We start from the raw sequence: 17,995 nt of genomic DNA on the forward strand, positions 1-17,995 counted from the left end.
TATTTATATGTATACATGATGGTGGTCCCATAAAAGTAAATTCCCATCACTTAGTAACATCGGAGCTGTCATAATATCATAGTGCAACATGGAACCTTTTCTATGTTTAGATATGTTTATATACACAAATACCATTGCATTATAATTGCCTGCAGTATTCAGTACAGTAACATGTTGTACAAGTTTGTAGCCCATGAGCAATAGGTTATACCATATAGTCTAGGTGTGCAGTAGGCTATTCCTTCCAGGTTTGTGTTTGTACACTCTATGATGTTTGTACGTGACAAAATTGCCAAGTGATGCATGCATTTCTCAAAATATATTTCTGTTGTTAAGTGATGCATGACTGTACTCTAAATTCACATTATAACCCAGTAGAGAAGCAGTCTGCATAAAGTTGAGACAATTATAATAATACCCATAATAGAGAGATATATAGCATATCTAATGCAATAATTGAGAAAACTGAGGACCAGGAAAGATGTGATTCTGCTCAAGGCCATTTTAAAAAATATGACCCATGCCGGGCTCAGTGGCTCAGCCTGTAATCCCAGCACTTTGGGAGACTGAGGCAAATGAATTTCCTGAGCCCAGGGGTTTGAGACCAGCCCGGGCAACTTGGCGAGACCTCACCTCATAATAAATCAAAAATTTGCTGGGCATGGTAGCGCATGCCTCGCCTGTTTTTCTGGCTACTTGCAAGGCTGGGGCAGAAGAATTGCTGGAGTCCAGCAGGTCAACACTGGAGTGGCCGTGATGTGCCACTGCACTCCAGCCTGGGTGACTAAGTGAGACTCCAACAACAACAACAAAAAATACACACACACACACACACACACACACACACACACACACACACACACACACACACACACATTTATGTATAGTATTTATAAATATAATATATATTTATGTTAAAAAAATAAATATGACCCAACATGTTGACCCATCAATATGCCGTTATGAGATCCCGGAAGCCCCTGCTGAAAACAAATAATCCCTCTCCCAAACTAACAAAATACAAGTAGAACCTGATAAACACAAGTAAAATAACAATGACAAAAAAAATCGCCATAATACAAAATAACTCCTATAGTTGTTAAAAGTTACATTTTAGAAAAAGAGACATTTGCCAAAATGTGTGACGGGGAGAGGATTTGTCTCTCCCTTTCCAGACTTGGGATGAAACTGAATCTTAGAAACTTTTGACCACTCCCAAATATAAACACTGATTTGCTCTTTAGTCTCTACTCACCCAGGAATACAGCCTCAGGTAGAGTCTAGAATGGAGTTAAAAAACCAGAGAGAGGAGACCTCATTATTTCTCCTTTTATTGTGTCCTCACTATATGCCAGGTACTTGATATTCATTATCTTACTTAATCTTTACAACAGCCTTGTAAATCACCTTATCTACCTTACAGATGAAGAAACTGAGGCTCAGAAACATTAAGTAGCTGTCAAATATAATTAGCTAGTGAATGCTCAAACTAATTCTTGAACCTAAATTATGCTCTTCTCACTATGTGACTCTCCAGGTCTCAGCTTTGTTCATAGCTACACAGTGTAGGACACATCTGGGGTTCAACTCAATTGCTTAAGTCCCCAGGTCACTCACATGGGTGAGATCTTAAGGCCCACCGCTGAGAAACATTTTACTACATTCCAACAGCTTCTTTCTCCTGATAAGAGCAAGGGAGGGTATCTCTGACTGTAGATCTTCCAGTTTGGTGATAGGTCTGCCCAAAGAAACGACCTTATTTACTTGAAAACAACATCTGGCCTCATGATGTAGTTGATTTAGAGTCTTTGGCTGCCATTTCAATAGCCCCTGCTCTCATCACACCAGCACTGACCACCACCCAATGACTCCCCTATAATCCTCTTTGCCTCTTATGCACTGACTCTGTTCTCAAGCAGCCCCAGTCTGGTTTGGGTAAGGGTGTAGGAGAAAAAACTCCTGAAAAAAGAGAGGCTGAGCTTGCTGCAAGAGAGTCTTCCTGTTTATTTCTGGCTGAGACAGAGAAAGAGACTGTCTTCAAAGAGATAGTCCATGCAGTGGTGGAGTTCTCAGGGACTAGAGTTACTTGCCTAGTCTGACTGTGTCCTATTCACCTTTTGGTGAAAGAGGGATTCACCCAGAATAGAATGAGATGGCCTAACACAAGACACCGAACAGATGAAATCAGCAGCAGATGAAATCAGCAGCAGTTTATTTAATTTATTTATTTACTTTTGAGTTGGAGTCTCACTCTGTCATCCAGCCTGGAGTGCTGTGGCACACTCACAACAACCCCAGTGTTGACCTGCTGGGCTCCGGCAATCCTTCTGCCTCAGTCTTCCAAGTAGCCAGAGTGACAGACGTGTGCTACCATGCCCGGCTAAATTTTGATTTATGGTAGAGACAAAGTCTCGCCAAATTGCCCCGGATGGTCTCAAATCCATGGTCTCAGGCAATCCTCTCATCTCAGTCTCCCAGAATGTTGGGATTGCAGGCTGAACCACCGAGCCTGGCCAGCAGCAGTTTATTAGTCACTTATACTCACTGCGTACCGGAGGAGAACACAGTGCAGCATATAAGGCCACACAAGTGTTGACTTGGGAGCACGTTGAACCAGAGGGGGCAGTGGGAGGCAGGCTTTATAGTAACAAGAGGGTGAGATGCTCCTGGTTCCCACGGTGGGATGAGTTTGGCTTGTTAGAATAATTTTAAAAACTGGCAAGGAGGCAACCTCTGTTAGGTGGAGTACCAGGTGGGGTGTAGCTGGTGCAGCTAATCAGAGAATGAGCAAGGTGGGAAGCCTTTCCTGCTGAGTCATGAGGGAAGTGGGCAAGAAGTGAGAGAGAGGCAATCTTTGTGAGATCAGAGGAATTTCATGGTTTTGACTTTGGGACCCTGTACGGTTTAAAGATGTTTTGTCAGCGCTTGAAACTTCAAGCCTTACAATATGTTGTACAAGGTCTCAAGCCTCTGCTCCATCATGTTCTGGCTGTATGACTTTGAGCAAGTTATCTCCAAGTTTGTTACCCCTGAGAAATACTGTATAGTACTTTCCTCATAGGGCTGCTATGAGAATAAGTTTAAAGTACCCATGTGTGTTGCATGTAGGAAGTTCTGAGTAGATGTTAGTTGTCATCATCATCATCATCACCATCACCATCCTCATCATCACTGGAGATAGGGATGATAGTGGATGATTTCCTCCAATTTTGTTCTTTGTTGAGCAGATTTTGTGTGAGATCTTACTTTTAGGTTTTCATGTAGTGACCACATCAGTCACATGGAAAATGCAAGCTTTACTGTGTTCATATCCACTATCCTGACTTTACTTGGTAGCAAATGCTTCCCAGCATCATGAAGTTGATGTGGAAGGGGTCAGTAAGTGGCTTAAAAGGTTGAGGGGAAGAAACAATTCTAGCCAAGGCTTTTCTTTTCAGCTGAAGATTTAGATTATTTATACGTCCCTTCCTTTTGCTGTCTAAAGAAAAATCTTTATTTTGATCAGAAATGAAAACAAAAGGATTAAAGAAATCAGAAGAGTGATTTGTAATTGGTCTCCAGCCTGCACTTCTGTTTCCATTTGTCAAGAGCAAGCTAGTGAATAACACTGTATGGAAGGACTTTATTAGCAGTAGCTTTCCTCCTGCAGCCTGGGATTAGAGGAATACTTTAACCTTGACACATTCATTTTGTGATCACAATGTCCTTCGCCTATTGGTCTATTTTCCTCTTTTCATGTTGCCTGATCCTGGTAGAAGCTTTTAAAATTACCAGAGAATGGTTCCATGTTTCCTATTTCTCTCTCTTTTTCTGTTTCTGTTTCTCTGTCTCTCTCTTCCTCTCATCTTCCCCCAAATGTACCCACCAATCTTTACTAAGATAAAGAGAAAAAAAACTCTCAAGTCCGTCAGTGTGACAATGTTGTTTACAAGTATTCCTGAAGGCTGACAAAGAGGACATAAGCATTGCCCTTGATGAAGAGTCAATGCATATAGTATTGATTTTCAAAAAGAAATGTATTTAAATTAACAGATTTTCCAAGAAAGCACAGAGGAGTATATAGAAAAAAATATCAAATGCATTTAGCCAGCAACTCATCTGCAAAGAACAAAGGAAACTAGGAAGCTATATGTGAGTAAAATATGCATGACATTGTATCAGAATGGTGATTCTAAGAAGGATATATAATGTTGTTTTTGAGAATCCATTTGAAATTGGTATTTGATGGGTGGCATTGATGTGCATCCATCTCTGAGGTTCAGGTGTACAATTGACTTGTATATTTGAGATATTTATTTGTGAGATATTTATTCAGAGTTAAATGCTAATTGTAAAACACTTGACTACAATATCCCAAAGACACAACTCTCTTTCTTGTTTGATAGATGGGAAAGCTACCCACTGTACACCAATTTAATATAATTATAGAGTTTTACTTCACTTTTTTCTTTATCCAGCAACATTTTTTACTTGTTTTAGATTAAAGTGTATGTCTCGTTAATTATGGCATTTAGCTCTCGGCTTGTAATTGGTATTTGGTGCCTCTAACTCCTAGCACTCTTAGTGTCACTGTTTCAAGGGGGCCTGATGAATTTGCCTGAGGTAAACTAAAATGGAAAGTACCAACTTTCTTAAATAATTCGAGTTACTGCTTGTGGCTTCTGCGATTTAAGATTGTTGCAGCATGGGGGTGAGAGTAGTGAAAGGTAGGTGGTACATCCGATAATCTTCCAGTCGGAGGGACCAAGATAGTGACTCCATATTACTGGCAGGGCTGTGTGCCAAGATGTAATCAAATAGGAAGCTGGGTGCCAATGGTAATTTTTTGAAATGCGCTTTTATGACATCCTCCCTAAAGATGAAAGTAGTGTTCTCTAAAACAAACAAACAACACCGGACTCGGGCTAAAGCGCTGATATGAAATTTATTTATGTTTCACTAAATCCAACTTGAAAGTGATTATACATGATTTGAAACTTTTAATTGTTCTTGTTTTTTCTCTCTGCAAATAAGGAAATCCTGGCTTTCTGCAAAAAACTCTAGATCCTGGCCATTGGTTTCTTTCAAGGTTCTGCCACACTAATTGCTTTCTGTTTGATTCTGTGCCCTTCTGAAATTGAAGATTGCCTGGAGGCAGGGAGAGAAGCTGCGGTGGTGACTTGTGGGTTTGGGGACTGGGGTAACCCACAGCAGTGGCTGCAAGCCAGTCTCATTATCCCACAGTTCCACTGGGGCATCCAGGGGGCCCGTTTTACTGCTTCAGATCTGTGCCTATGACTAGGAGGGTTAGAATCTCAAGGTTTTCTCTTTGCATTCTTTATCATTTCTGACTGATAACAGCACTGCTTTCTTCTAGGAACCAAACACTGGTCATTATGGTTTTGTTTTAATGTGATATTTGGTGTTGTATTTCACTGCTCTTCAACCACAGATGTAAAAATGAAGAATATATTTAATGATATGTATTCCGCAGGAAAGAGACATTTCACTTCTTTTCAGCAATCCTATGACTTTAATGCTTTTCTACCAACATATCTCTAATACTGCATGATTGCTTCCATCAAATCTCACTTAACTGAAGTGGTGAAAGTTGAAATTACTTTATTGGTAGCTGAGAACATGCATATGTTTGGTGAAGTCAGAGACAATTTCATCAGTTGTGTGATAGGACAGTTTTGTAAAATGGAAGTTCAAGATCATAAATTCAAAGCGCTGTATTAATAAAATGAATTACTTATTTATCCAGAAATGTTGACTCCGTGGGTTTTACAGGCATCCTTTCTAAATGAACACTGAAGAGAAAGTGATAGTTAATGATAGTTAACAGGGAAGGCTGTGATTCAGACTGCCTGGGTTCACATCTCAAGCCTGTAACTGTCACTCACCAGAGAGGAAGTTTGGTCGAGTCACCTCTCTCTGTGCTTCAGTTTCTCATATGTCACCTGAGGTTATAGTGGTACCTGGGCCAAAGTGTCGTTAACACATGCCTAGTGTTTAGAACAGCACCAGGCAGCTAGTAGCAGTTTAACACATGTCATTGTTATTGTTTTCCTAAAATGTGCTAGTTACTTTTTAAAAATTTTGTTTATTACATAAAATTTTTCCTTTTCCTAAATACTCTGGGTCATAGTAGGGACTTCAGCAATTGCACAGTGACATCCTGTGCTGGGGTGGCTGCTAGGCTATCTAACCTCCAGCCCTCAGGGTGGTACTTTTGCAGTCTTGAGCCATTAACCAGCCCACCCACCATCTGATGGGTCAACCAGGTATTTTCTTTTTTTCCTTAAAGCTATCTCTGCTTTCTACCCTCACTTTTTTTTTTCTTCCCAAATTAAGACACAAGTCCCCTATGCTTTCATTTCATCATAGTCATCTTGCTTATAATGATCTGAGCCAGTCTTTTCCTCTCTTCCATTCATTAACTGCTTGAGTCGAGGAACCACACACCTGTCCTGCCCCATGCTCTCTTGTCCCATGCAATTCTGCTGCTCTCTCATGCCCTGGGTACCCAAAAGCTGCAAGCATGGGGTGTATTCCTTTCTCCAGCACCTGTTCCAGAAGCCCTTTCCCTGGATTCAAATTCTGGTTTTATACTTTGCTGGCCTGTGTGATTGTCAGAAGGTTACCCAAACTCTCAAGTTTAAAGGTTTATAACCTCGTTAATAAAAAAGGTAATAATAGTACTCACTTCTCAGGATTGTTTTGGGTATTAGATGAAGCAAGTCAAATGGAACAACTAGCATTTAAGAGCTCAATAAAAGTTAGCAGTTGTGATAATTGTGGCTAAGCTGAGAAAGTAACCCATAATCTTCCTCTATGTTCCTCTCATATCCTCTGTTGTTGTAGGGGTGGTGAGAAATGTATGAAACACTAACATGATCAAGAGAATAGCAGTTTTAGTGTAATGTTGTGGCATTACAAATAGGACAAAGCAGGGAATTTAAATAATTCTTCTGTTCTTTCGAATTAAAACTAAATATAATCCCTTAACTCTTAAAGCAGCATGCTTCATTTTATAAAAGGCCTCTGATATCTCATTTTATCCTTGCATAAACTTCAGTTTGACCTGAATTATCTGAACTAAGATAAAGAGGAAAAGAACTCTCAAGTCTGTCAGTGTGACAATAGTGTTTACAAGTATTCCTGAAGGCTGCCAAAGAGGACATAAGCATTACCCTTGATGAAGAGTCAATGCATGTAGTATTGATTTTCAAAAAGAAATGTATTTAAATTAACAGATTTTCTAAGAAAGCACAGAAGAGTATGTAGAAAAAAATGTCAAATGTATTTAGCCAGCAACTATCTAGTTCACTAGATAATTGCAAGTATAGACTCAATCGTTCCTAGTACCATTCAGACTGTAAATTTATTTTTCTTTTAGAAATCACCACACTGTTTTCCATAAAGGTTGAACTAGTTTGCATTCCCACCAGCAGCGTAGAAGCATTCCCTCTTCTCAACATCCTCACCAGCATCTGTTGTTGCTTGTTTTATAACGATGGCCATTCTTACTGGTGTTAGATGGTAACTAAACGTGGTTTTGATTTGCATTTCTCTGATGGTTAGTAAGGCTGAGCACTTTTTCATGTGTTTGTTGGCTACCTGTACGTCTTCTTTTGAGAACTGTCTATTCATGTCTTTTGCCCACTTTTTAATGGGCTGTTTGTTTTTTTCCTTTCAGCACTCTTGAGTTTCTTGTAGATCCTGAGTGTTAGGCCTTTGTTAGATATACAATTGGCAAATATTTTTTTCTGTTCTGTGGGCTAATCTCCATGCTCTCTTGATGGATTCTTTGCAGAAGACTTTCAGTTTAATGAGGTCTCACTTCAGACTGTAAATTCTAAAAAGAGACTATTCTCCATGATTCCTCTGCATAATGATATGATCTAAGCACATAGAAATTTTGTTTCCAGGCTATCTGGTTCTAGGTCATACTACACTGGTTATAGATCATAAGAGTCACAGGCCCCAGATTTAGAGGAAGCCTCAGGGACCACCTAGTTCAACCCCATTATTTCCCAGGTGAGGATGAGGAAGCCTAAAGAGGTTAAGCCATAGCGTAAGGTCATACAGTGATGGAACCAGAAGACTTCTGAGCATCCCATTGGTTGCTGAGCTAAGACTCTTGACAACACAGGTGCTTTGACTTATCCATAGCATGTTTTCCACTGAATTATTCAGCTTTATTGCTGGTTTTGATAAAAATCATATTTCTCAAAGGAGCACTGGACCAGGAATCAGGAAGCCTGGCTTACCTGACTCTATCTGTTATTAAGTTGGAAACTAGGACAACACTTATTTCTCAATCTTCATCTATAAAAGGGGTAGCCTTGCTCTGTCACCTTCACAGAATTGTTGTAGGATCAAATGAGCTAATAAAGAAGAAAGTGCTTTTAAAGAAGGGCCAAGTAGATAGTTGTTAAAGCAGAGCTTTGAGGTCAAAACATACCGGTCACAAACCCCAGCTTTACCACATATCATTTATGTAACATTGGTCAATATAATGCATAAATGGGAATAAAGCTTATCTTATTATTACTAAATCCATTTAAATACTCCATAAAATGGCATATAAAGTATCTGACACAAAGTCAACTCTCAGAAAATGGTAGCCATTATTAGATCATTAAAATAGTGTACAAAACAGTGGGTTGTTATTGGCTTTTATTATGGGGATGTGTGATCTCATAGTGTCTAGTGCTGTTTCTGATCCTATTAGTTTCACTTTCTATAATTTTTGTGTATCTTCAACAGCAAGAATTTAATCAGTCAATAACAGAGACACACAATGCATTCATGCTGAACTGAGCTGAGTAAACCCAGACTGTGTTTAGACTTACAAAATGGCTTGTTAGAAAGCTTAACTGTAGAATTTACAAAGGAATAAAAATAGCTGATTTGAAAATTAGTTCTGAACTTGTTGAAGTTGTTTTCAAAACAATGGACTCTTCATTTAATCCAAATGAAAAATCTAATAAACAAGGTGTAGGGGGAGATAAGGTCCAAATCACAGACCAGGGGGTTCCTGAACCTCTAAATGGCCTTGGGCCAGATTGCTCTCTTCACATAAAATGTGTGCATATGTGGAGGTCACCAGAAAGGCCTCTGTGACAAGTATGCACATGGACTGAAGCTGACTGGGAGAATGGACAGTTCATGTGCAGATATTTCCCCAAGCAAAAAAGCTTGGGCACCCTCTGGCTTTTTTGTCTTACTCCAATTTTACCCCTTCAATTATTTAGGAAGAATAAGGATTGGAAAACTAAGCTGATGTATAGTAATACATATAAATTTATAAAGACCTTCATTAGAAAGTAAAACCACAGGGTGGGAGTGATCAAAATAAATTGTATTGTCATAAAGCAATTAAGAGAAAATTAGGCAATCATGAGGTGATAAAAGCCTATTAGTTAAAGGGTCTGAAAAACACAGCGGGTTGTAAAAAATTAAATTCTCACACACAGAAAAAAAATGCAAATACATGCAATTGTCTCTCCATGGCAAAGAATCAAATTTCTGATGTGTGTGAAGAGTTAAAATAAAAGCCTTGAAAAATATTAAGTGCAATTTTATTTCTCATCAATGTTCAGATTTGAGGAGTTCTGCCTTAAAAATTCTTACCTTTTTTTTCCTCACAATAAACTTTACAAAACAGGTATGTTCTTTGAAAATAAGAAGATACATCCTTTCAAAGGAAGTGTAATAGCATGTAATGCACCTCACATTAATTTCTACTTTTTCACTCACTGAGACCATTCTGGAATTATGGTCTGCAAATGTCAAAATAACCTTATTTTAATGTCATGATTAGAAATTTTAAAACTGAGACCCAGAGAAGGTAAAGCCAAGTTTGCACTTGGCTAATGGGTTAGCTGGTGGGAGTACATCTGACCCTAGAGACCAAATCAACTGCTTTTTTCCCAACTCAGAACTCTTTTCATTCAGCTAGTCTGCTTTTCAGCTATAATGTTAGTGCTTTAAAGATTTGGTCTATATCAGCAGTTGGGAAATTCTTCTGTAAAGAGACAGATAGTAACAGTTTTGGTTTTGTGGGCTGTTGATTTTCCTTGCAGTTAGTCAGTTCTGCTGTTACAATGCAAAAGCAGTCATTGACAATACATCAATGAAGGAGCATACCTGCAGCCCAACAAGCTTTACTTACAAATAACAGGCTGAGGGCTAGATTTGGCCTGCCGGCAGTAGTTTTCCAACCCTTGATTTATCTAATTTTTTTCAGAAATCATTGAGGAGGTTTTAACATAACTAGACTGACATTTCCAGTTGTAAGGATGTTTGTAAGGGGAAGATTAACCAGTTCCCTTGGTCAGCTGTGTTGTTTTTTCTGAGCACTCATTGAGGCTATCCTCAGTGCAACCAGTCCTTGGTACTACAAGCAGCAGAAGCCCTTATCTCAGATTACTCTTACCCTTTTCTTCTTTCATTTCAATAACAGGCGTTAGCACAGTGCAGATGTGCCAGTGCGCAGTGACCTTGAGGTTATCCCACAATAGTTTTCTCTCTCTTTGTGCACAATGACTGCTCTAAGTTTAAGGTAGAGATTCAACTACTTTTCTGCAATTAGATAACCAGTTGGCTTAACAATCGAGTCATCTGTCTTTTTGGCACTGATTAGATATGCCACATTTATTATATATTAAATTCTCTTAGGTACATGAGTCTGTTTCTAGTTTTTCACTTTCATTTCACAAGCCTATTTGTTTCTCTATGAATATTTCTTTACCATATTGCATCTTCTGAATAGAAACAAGAAAGTCTCTATTCAGGTTTTCTTTTAAATCTTGTAATCAAAATCTACAGTTTTCTTCATCTGTCTTGTACATTTTTACAGGTGCTTTTACATAAACAGCATTTTTAAAATTTTGAAAATAGTAAACAGAAATACTTGTGGTTGAAGGCTGTTCCTTTAAAGGATAAAAAACTAGACTTCCTTTAAAGGATAAAAAACTAGGTTACCACCAGAGAACCTGAGAGTGCTCAGTAACTCCTGTTTCCTCTCTGGTACTAGAAGTGACAGATTGGTGTATACCAAAAATAAAAATAAAAATACGAAGTGGACAAGGCCAGGAAGAATACAGCAAGCCAGACAATTTTACAAAGGACCTGGGCCCAGTGCAGGTGAGACTCAGTGAAGTGTCTTATCTACATGCTCTGGAAGAGGCATCTGAAGCTGCCTCTGAGGACAAGCATTTTTTGCAGGAGGAGCTAGGCAGGTAGCACCCTCCTGGCTGGTTGTCCAAGCTTTGGGTTTTTAGTGGGATGAAACTGATCTTTCTATGTTTTCCTCATTCCAATCTTCACTTTTCCCATTCTGGCTAACTAGCCTCAGTTCTTGCCTTATATTTGAGTTTATTCAGCCCAACCTGCTTTGTTTTGGTTACTTGCTTCTCATTCTTACATTCACTTCTGTGCCTGCCTGTGCTTATTTGAACTGGCATGATGCTCATTTACCACCTGATTCTAGTCTCTTGACTTCTCTTGCTTTGCCATGACAATGACTTCTATTTGGGCCATTTTTGACTTCTGGTCTTCCATTCCCGGGCAGTCCCTCTGCTGCTCTGGTCATCACTTATTTCCCCAGAATGTCTCTCCCTCAGAGCCTCCCAGGTGAGACTCCAAGTCAACCCAGTGCCTCTCTTCTCCCATAATTCATTATTTTCCTAGTTCATACTGGTAGCTAATTTAAATTATTCTTATTGTGTGTGTGTTTCTACATTCTACAAAGAGGTATCAAATGCATTCTACAGAGTAGACTCATTTAAAAATGAATCCTCTTGTTTATTTTATAAAGTCCTGTGTTGAATGAAGAGCTGCAGATATAACTAGGAAGGGTATTTAAGATGAATCCATCCAACCTCTGGAGTCACCCTCCTGGTGAGCACACTGGATAAATTAGATGAGCAGTGCCCCTTAGACTAAGGTAGGTGCTACATGAGTGGGCTACTGTTATTGGTTTTTGCCAATAATCATAGTAATGTCAGCAAAAAATTTCAACTGGTGTACATAACCTGAATTCATACTCATACAGAGGTTTCAATCCTGGTATTAGAATTAGCCTGGTAAGCTTTTTTTTTTTGAGTCGGGGTGTGACTCTGCTGTCCAGGTTAGAGTACAGTGGAATGATCGTGATAATGACACTCAAGGAAGCCTTGACCTCCTGGACTCAGGCAATCCTTCCACCTTAGTTTCCCAAGTAACTGTGACTTCAGGTGTGTATCATATCTCCTGACTAAATTTTTAAAAATTTTTGTGGAGAGGAGAGATGAGGTTTCGCTATGTTGCCCAGGCTGGTTTCAAATTCTTGGGATCAAGCAATCCTCCTGCCTTGGTCTCTCAAAGTGCTGATTATAGGCATGAGCCACTGCATCTGGCCTAGCCACGCAAACTTTTAAAAGATAGAGATGCCTAGGCCCCATTTTAGACCAATTGTTTTAACCAGAGTTCTTAAGAGTATAGCCCAGGCACTTTTAAAATTTCTCAGGTGATTCCAACTGCAACCAAGGTTGAAAATTACTGTTTTGGCATAATTTTTGGAGGTACCAGCTTTTCTGCTACATATCCTATTGTCACCAAGTTATCTCTCTCTTCAACTTATAGGAGACTTCTGGGATCCCAGTCTGTAATTTAGGTCAGGAAATCTTACTTAGTATTCAAAACTTGGATTTATTTTTGTCCTTTCTCTGTTGCATTAATCCTCTGAACTCAAAAAGCAATGTATCAGAGAGAATTATTTATAATTTTTAAAAGGGCCACATCAATACCCAGATCCCATGGGTTTGTCTCCGCAGGGAAATGGCTGTGGTATTTTTGAAGAGCCTAACAGGAATTTCAACAGAATGAAAAGTCGGTTGAGTATTAGCAGAATATATCGTTGAAACAACATTGTATCACCAAGTCTTTCCAGAGGCAAACAATAGGACTCACTATGGCAAGTTTAAGCAGACAATGAATTTGTTAAGGGATACATTTTAGCTAGAAGGCATGCCCAAATATACTAGGGAATGGCTTCTATGAAGCCCCTGCTGCTGCTGTTGGAAGGCCAGATGGTTCAGACTGAGGACTTGGAGATGGAGTCCTGGAAGTGCTATCAGCATTTATACCTTGTCCTAACAGACACCTTCATCACCAACTTTGACAAATGACGTCATTTTTCAGGATGCACTTTTCTAAGTGGAAATCTTATGCATGATGTGCATTATGCAAGATCGTGCCCAGCTGCGAGGACTGCTGGAAAACAGTACCTTTTTCAATACTGAGGATGCAAGGCAGGGATAATGGGAAATTCCTAAAATATAGGGTAGATGTTTGAAAGATCTAGAGTAACCTCGAAGAATGATAAACACCCTTTTTGTACTCTTTCCATTTCCTTTCTACAGTTACACTCTTAATAAAACCTTACTGAAAAAGACCTGATATCTATCATCCATATGTCTATGTAAATTTAAGATGCTTGCATTATCTCTCCCTGGAACATCTGCATGTTGTCTCATCTCTAACAGTGGAGTCTAAGCAAGGCTTTATTCTCTACCCAGAATAATCATCCTTGGAAGAGCTTCCTGCAATCTCACATACTTTCATTTACACACAAGGTATCTCTCAAGTCCAGAGTTGGACTTCACAATTAAGAAAGCTTACAGAGAACTTAAAGCAAATTTTGAAAAAAAACTACATTAAAATACCATAGAGGCCGGGTGCAGTGGCTCATGCCTATAATCCAAGCACTTTGGGAGGCCGAGATGAGAAGATTACCTGAGCCCATGGGTACGAGATCAGCCTGGGCAATTTGGTGAGACCTCATCTCTACAATGAATAAAAAAATTAGCCGGGGCATGGTGGTATGTACCCGTAGCTCCAGCCACTTGGAAAACTGAGACAGAAGGATCACCTGAGCCTAGCAGGTTGAGGCTGTGGTGGCCATGAGTATACAACTGCCGTCTAGCCTGGGCAACAGAGTGAGACTCCAACTAAAAAAAAAAAGAAATTGTAATAGAAAATTAGAACTGTCAAGCGTGGTTATTCAAGTCTGTAATTTCAGCACTTTGGGAGGCCAAGGTGAGAGGATTGCCTGAGCCCATGGGTTTCAGAACAGTCTGGGCAACTTGGTGAGACATCATCTCTACAATAAATCAAAAGATTAGCTGGACATGGTGGCGCCTGCCTGTAGTTCCTGCTACTTGAAAGGCTGAGGTGGAAGGATCACCTGAGTCCTGCAGGTCAAGGCTGCGAAGGCTGTGAGTGTGCCACTGCACTTCCAGCCTGGGTGACAGAGTGAGATTCCAACTCAAAAAAAGAAAAAGAAAGAAAAGAAAATTAGAACTATAAGGAAATGCTAATAAAAGGATGCTGAGAAAATACGAGAACAAATTCAAAAATACAATAGATTTTTAAGTTTTTTTAATGGAGAAGATGGTACTCTTTCTATCTAGGATTGAGCAAAGGAAGTTTCTTTTATTACAGAATAACAGAAGGGGTTTTATTTAGACCAAAGGAACAACTCCCCACAGGGTTGCCCTTAGGACCCTCAGTGACTCCCTTGGCCTTTCAGTCAAGGAAATTCTCATCCAAGGCAGATGATTTCCAGGAGGACTTGCCTAGAGGCAACATAATGACCCAAATTGGCACTGTGAAAAAGCTTATTCCTTGTCCTCCAGTGGAAACCAAGTACACTTAGTGGTATCAAGTACACTGGTTAAGTCTGTGAAGTCAAATGATCTCTGGGTAGTTTGCAGAATATGTAAGTCTAAACATCTGAGAACCCGCTTGCCCAGTGATCTAGCCTTGGCCTCTTCTCATAGCATGGGCCATTTGCATCCATCTTGTCCCCTGCCTTCTCACCCAGGGTAAGAAGGAGCCACAAGTCTGAAACACACACTTCAAAGACAAAGGAAATTCTATTTTCACATCATGATTTCATTAAACTGTACCAGTCACGAAAGGTCACCACTAAAGAACAAACAAGATAAGCGTTGAACTGTATTGGATGTCTGTCAAAAAGGCTGAAAAAGGTGGGAAACTGCCAGGGGAGGAGGGTGGGATTGGCAGTTGAGGGAAACTGCTGGCGGTGGAGGTCGGGGCACACCTCATCAACAAGGGTACCTGCATAATGAACATTTGCATAACTAGCCCTGAATTGTACCTCACCTCTTTAAAATAAAAAATTTAAATGTTAAAAAAAAAAAGGCTGAAAAAGGAGTGACTTCAGAGAAAAGCACAACATAATTAAAACGTGTGCTGGCTACTGAGGGTGCGTATTCAGTTTTGTTTGCACACAGGAGGGAGCAGTTTTCTACTGCAAGCATTTGGTTAGTGTTGGTCCAGTTTTACTGAGGGAGAAAAAAATGGCATGTGGGAACACTTATGATGTTATCAAGCTACTTAAAAACATTGCTGTTTCTTTCTTTTACATTTTTTAAAATAAGATTTTGAGATATATATGTATATATATATTTATATATATGAACAGTTTTAGGTTCACAGCAACATTGGGTGGAAGATACAGAAATTTTCCTTATATCCTCTCCCTGACACGTGCATTGCCTTTCCACATTGTCAATATCCCCCTGGAGAATGATGTTAAGGACACTGGAGACTCAGAAGTGGGAGGTGGATAGGTGTGAAGGTACCTTCTAAAGTTATTGAGAAAAAAAAAAGAGATAGAGACCAGAAAAAAGCTTCATTTAAGCTACTTACATCTCAAAAAATTACTTAGTTCTCAATGTAATCCTAGAAAGAAGTATAATTCTGGTAAACTGCCTGGCAGATGACTTAGCTAAATTGAACCTTTCTTCCCAGTGGGTACACTCTTGCTTTTATGCCACCCACCCACCCACCCACACACACATACACAATGAATGCATCAACATTTGCCTCAGCCAAACAACTCAGGCAATCCAAACTTCAAAATCAACAACTACAAAAACTTGCATTTCAAAGACCAGTAGAATTGCTAAAATGAAATATCCTGTTATATATCCAAAGATAAGCAAAAATGTATGTGTATCTTCTAGGTAACAAAACTAAAATATGTTTAATTTTTTAAAATCCCCCACCACAGAGTGGTACATGATAAACTTACATTGACACATCATAAGCACCCAAAGTCCAGAGTTCACATTAGGACCTTTTTCCTCTTTTTTGGTGTTGTACATTCTGTGGGTTTGGCCAAATGTCTAATGACCTGTATCTATCATTATAGTATTATACAGAGTATTTTCACTGCTTTAAAAATCCTCTGTGCTCTGCCTGTTCATCACTGTATCTGCCTCCTCATCCCCAAACCCAAGGCAACCTCTGATCTTTTTACTGTCACTGTAGTTTTGACTTTTCTAGAATGTCATTTAGTTGGACTCATATAGGATGGAGTCTTTCCAGAATGGCTTCTTTCACTTAGTAATATGAATTTAAGGTTCTTCCATGCCTCTTCATGGCTTAATAGTGTAATCCTTAAATAGCACTGAATAACATTCCATTGTCTGGATGTACCATAGTTTATTCATTCATTTACTGAAGAACATTTTGGCATTTCCAAGTTTTGGCAATTATGAATAAAGCTGCTATAAACATCTGTGCATAGTTTTTTTGTTGGCCCAAGTTTTCAACTCCTTTTGGTAAATGCCAAGGAGCATGATTGCTGGATTGTGTGGTAAGAATTTTGTAAGAAACTACCAGACTGTCTTCCAAAGTAGTTCTATCATTTTGCATCCCCCAAGCAATGATTGAGAGTTTCTATTGCTCCACATCTTTGCCAGCATTTTTTATTGACGTTGTTCTGGATTTTAGCCATTATGGTGTGTAGTGGTATCATTATTGTTTTATTTTCATGAGTCAGACTCTCACTCTGTCACCCAAGGTGGAGTGCAGTGGCAAGATGACAGCACACCACAATTTTGACTTTGTGAGCTCAGGTGATCCTTCCATCTCAGCCTCCCAAGTAGATGGGAATAGCAAGTGTGTGCCACCACTCCTGGCTAATTTTTTTATATTTTGTAGAGACGAGGTCTTATCTAGACTGGTCTCAAACTCCTGGGCTCAAGCAACCTCCTGCTTCAGGCTCCCAGTGTGCTAGGTTTGCAGGTGTGGGTCACCACGCCAGCCCTTTCGTTGTTGTTTTAAATTTGCATTACCCTGTCCTGGCACTCTCCGCACCTCCCTCCATCTCCCCAGCATGGAATGCCTCACTCCAGCCACCCGAACCACCCTGACCCTGACTGGCCTTTGCCTCCTTGCACTTGGCTTGCTGGGCAGAAGCCAGCAGCAGCAATAGCTTAGCCTTGACCGCCCACTCCCCAGACCCTGAAACCTAGAGCAGCATCCCAATGTCAACTTTTGCTCACAAGCAGCCCTGTATTGCCAAACTAGAGTGGATGGATACGACTGGATAGTGGCAGCTGTTGATTGGGGTCTCTGGTCTCTCACTCTCATCCTGCTTTGTGTGGACAAATTGATGAAGCTGCTTCCATATAAGCCCAAGGACTTACAAGCGTGAGATGGGGACTAGGAGCCCAAGAGTGGTGATCACCACCAATTTGGAGTGGAGGGGTATTAGGGCTAATGTGGCTTCATTTATGTTAAAGTCATTTTCACCTTTAAGCTACAGTTAATTGTAAAAGGGAAGAAAGAAAGAGAAGGAGAACCAAGTAAGGCATGGCCAGTGCTGCCTTCACACCTAACTCTGAAAGGCACTTGGGCCTTCTGCATACTGGAAGCCTCCTTTCTCAAGAAAGTCCCATGAGAATTGCTCCTGTTTTAGCCAGAGTTTTCATCTAGGTGCCAACAGAGATGCACAAGAAATGTAAGACTTAGTCTTTTAGTCAATTCATTCAAAACCGAAGTCATAATCTTCTCACCAAAAACTGGTCGTTGGCTTCTGTCCCTTACTTGAGTCAAGGGCATAACTGTCATTGCAAAATGTGAGAATCACCCTTGACCCTCCACCTCTTTCATCCCCACATCTGGTCCTTCTCCAGTTCTCATTCTT

At 39.9% G+C, this 17,995-nt stretch overlaps 1 pseudogene; it reads left to right on the forward strand.

The window, feature by feature from the left end:
• Positions 1-17,182: 17,182 nt before the first annotated feature.
• On the forward strand, positions 17,183-17,503 carry LOC103250353 (annotated as a pseudogene).
• Positions 17,504-17,995: the final 492 nt, after the last annotated feature.

The sequence above is a fragment of the Carlito syrichta genome, unplaced genomic scaffold (assembly GCF_000164805.1).
Source record: "Carlito syrichta isolate Samal-C Ts95f unplaced genomic scaffold, Tarsius_syrichta-2.0.1 Scaffold129566, whole genome shotgun sequence".
NCBI classification, from domain to species: domain Eukaryota; kingdom Metazoa; phylum Chordata; class Mammalia; order Primates; family Tarsiidae; genus Carlito; species Carlito syrichta.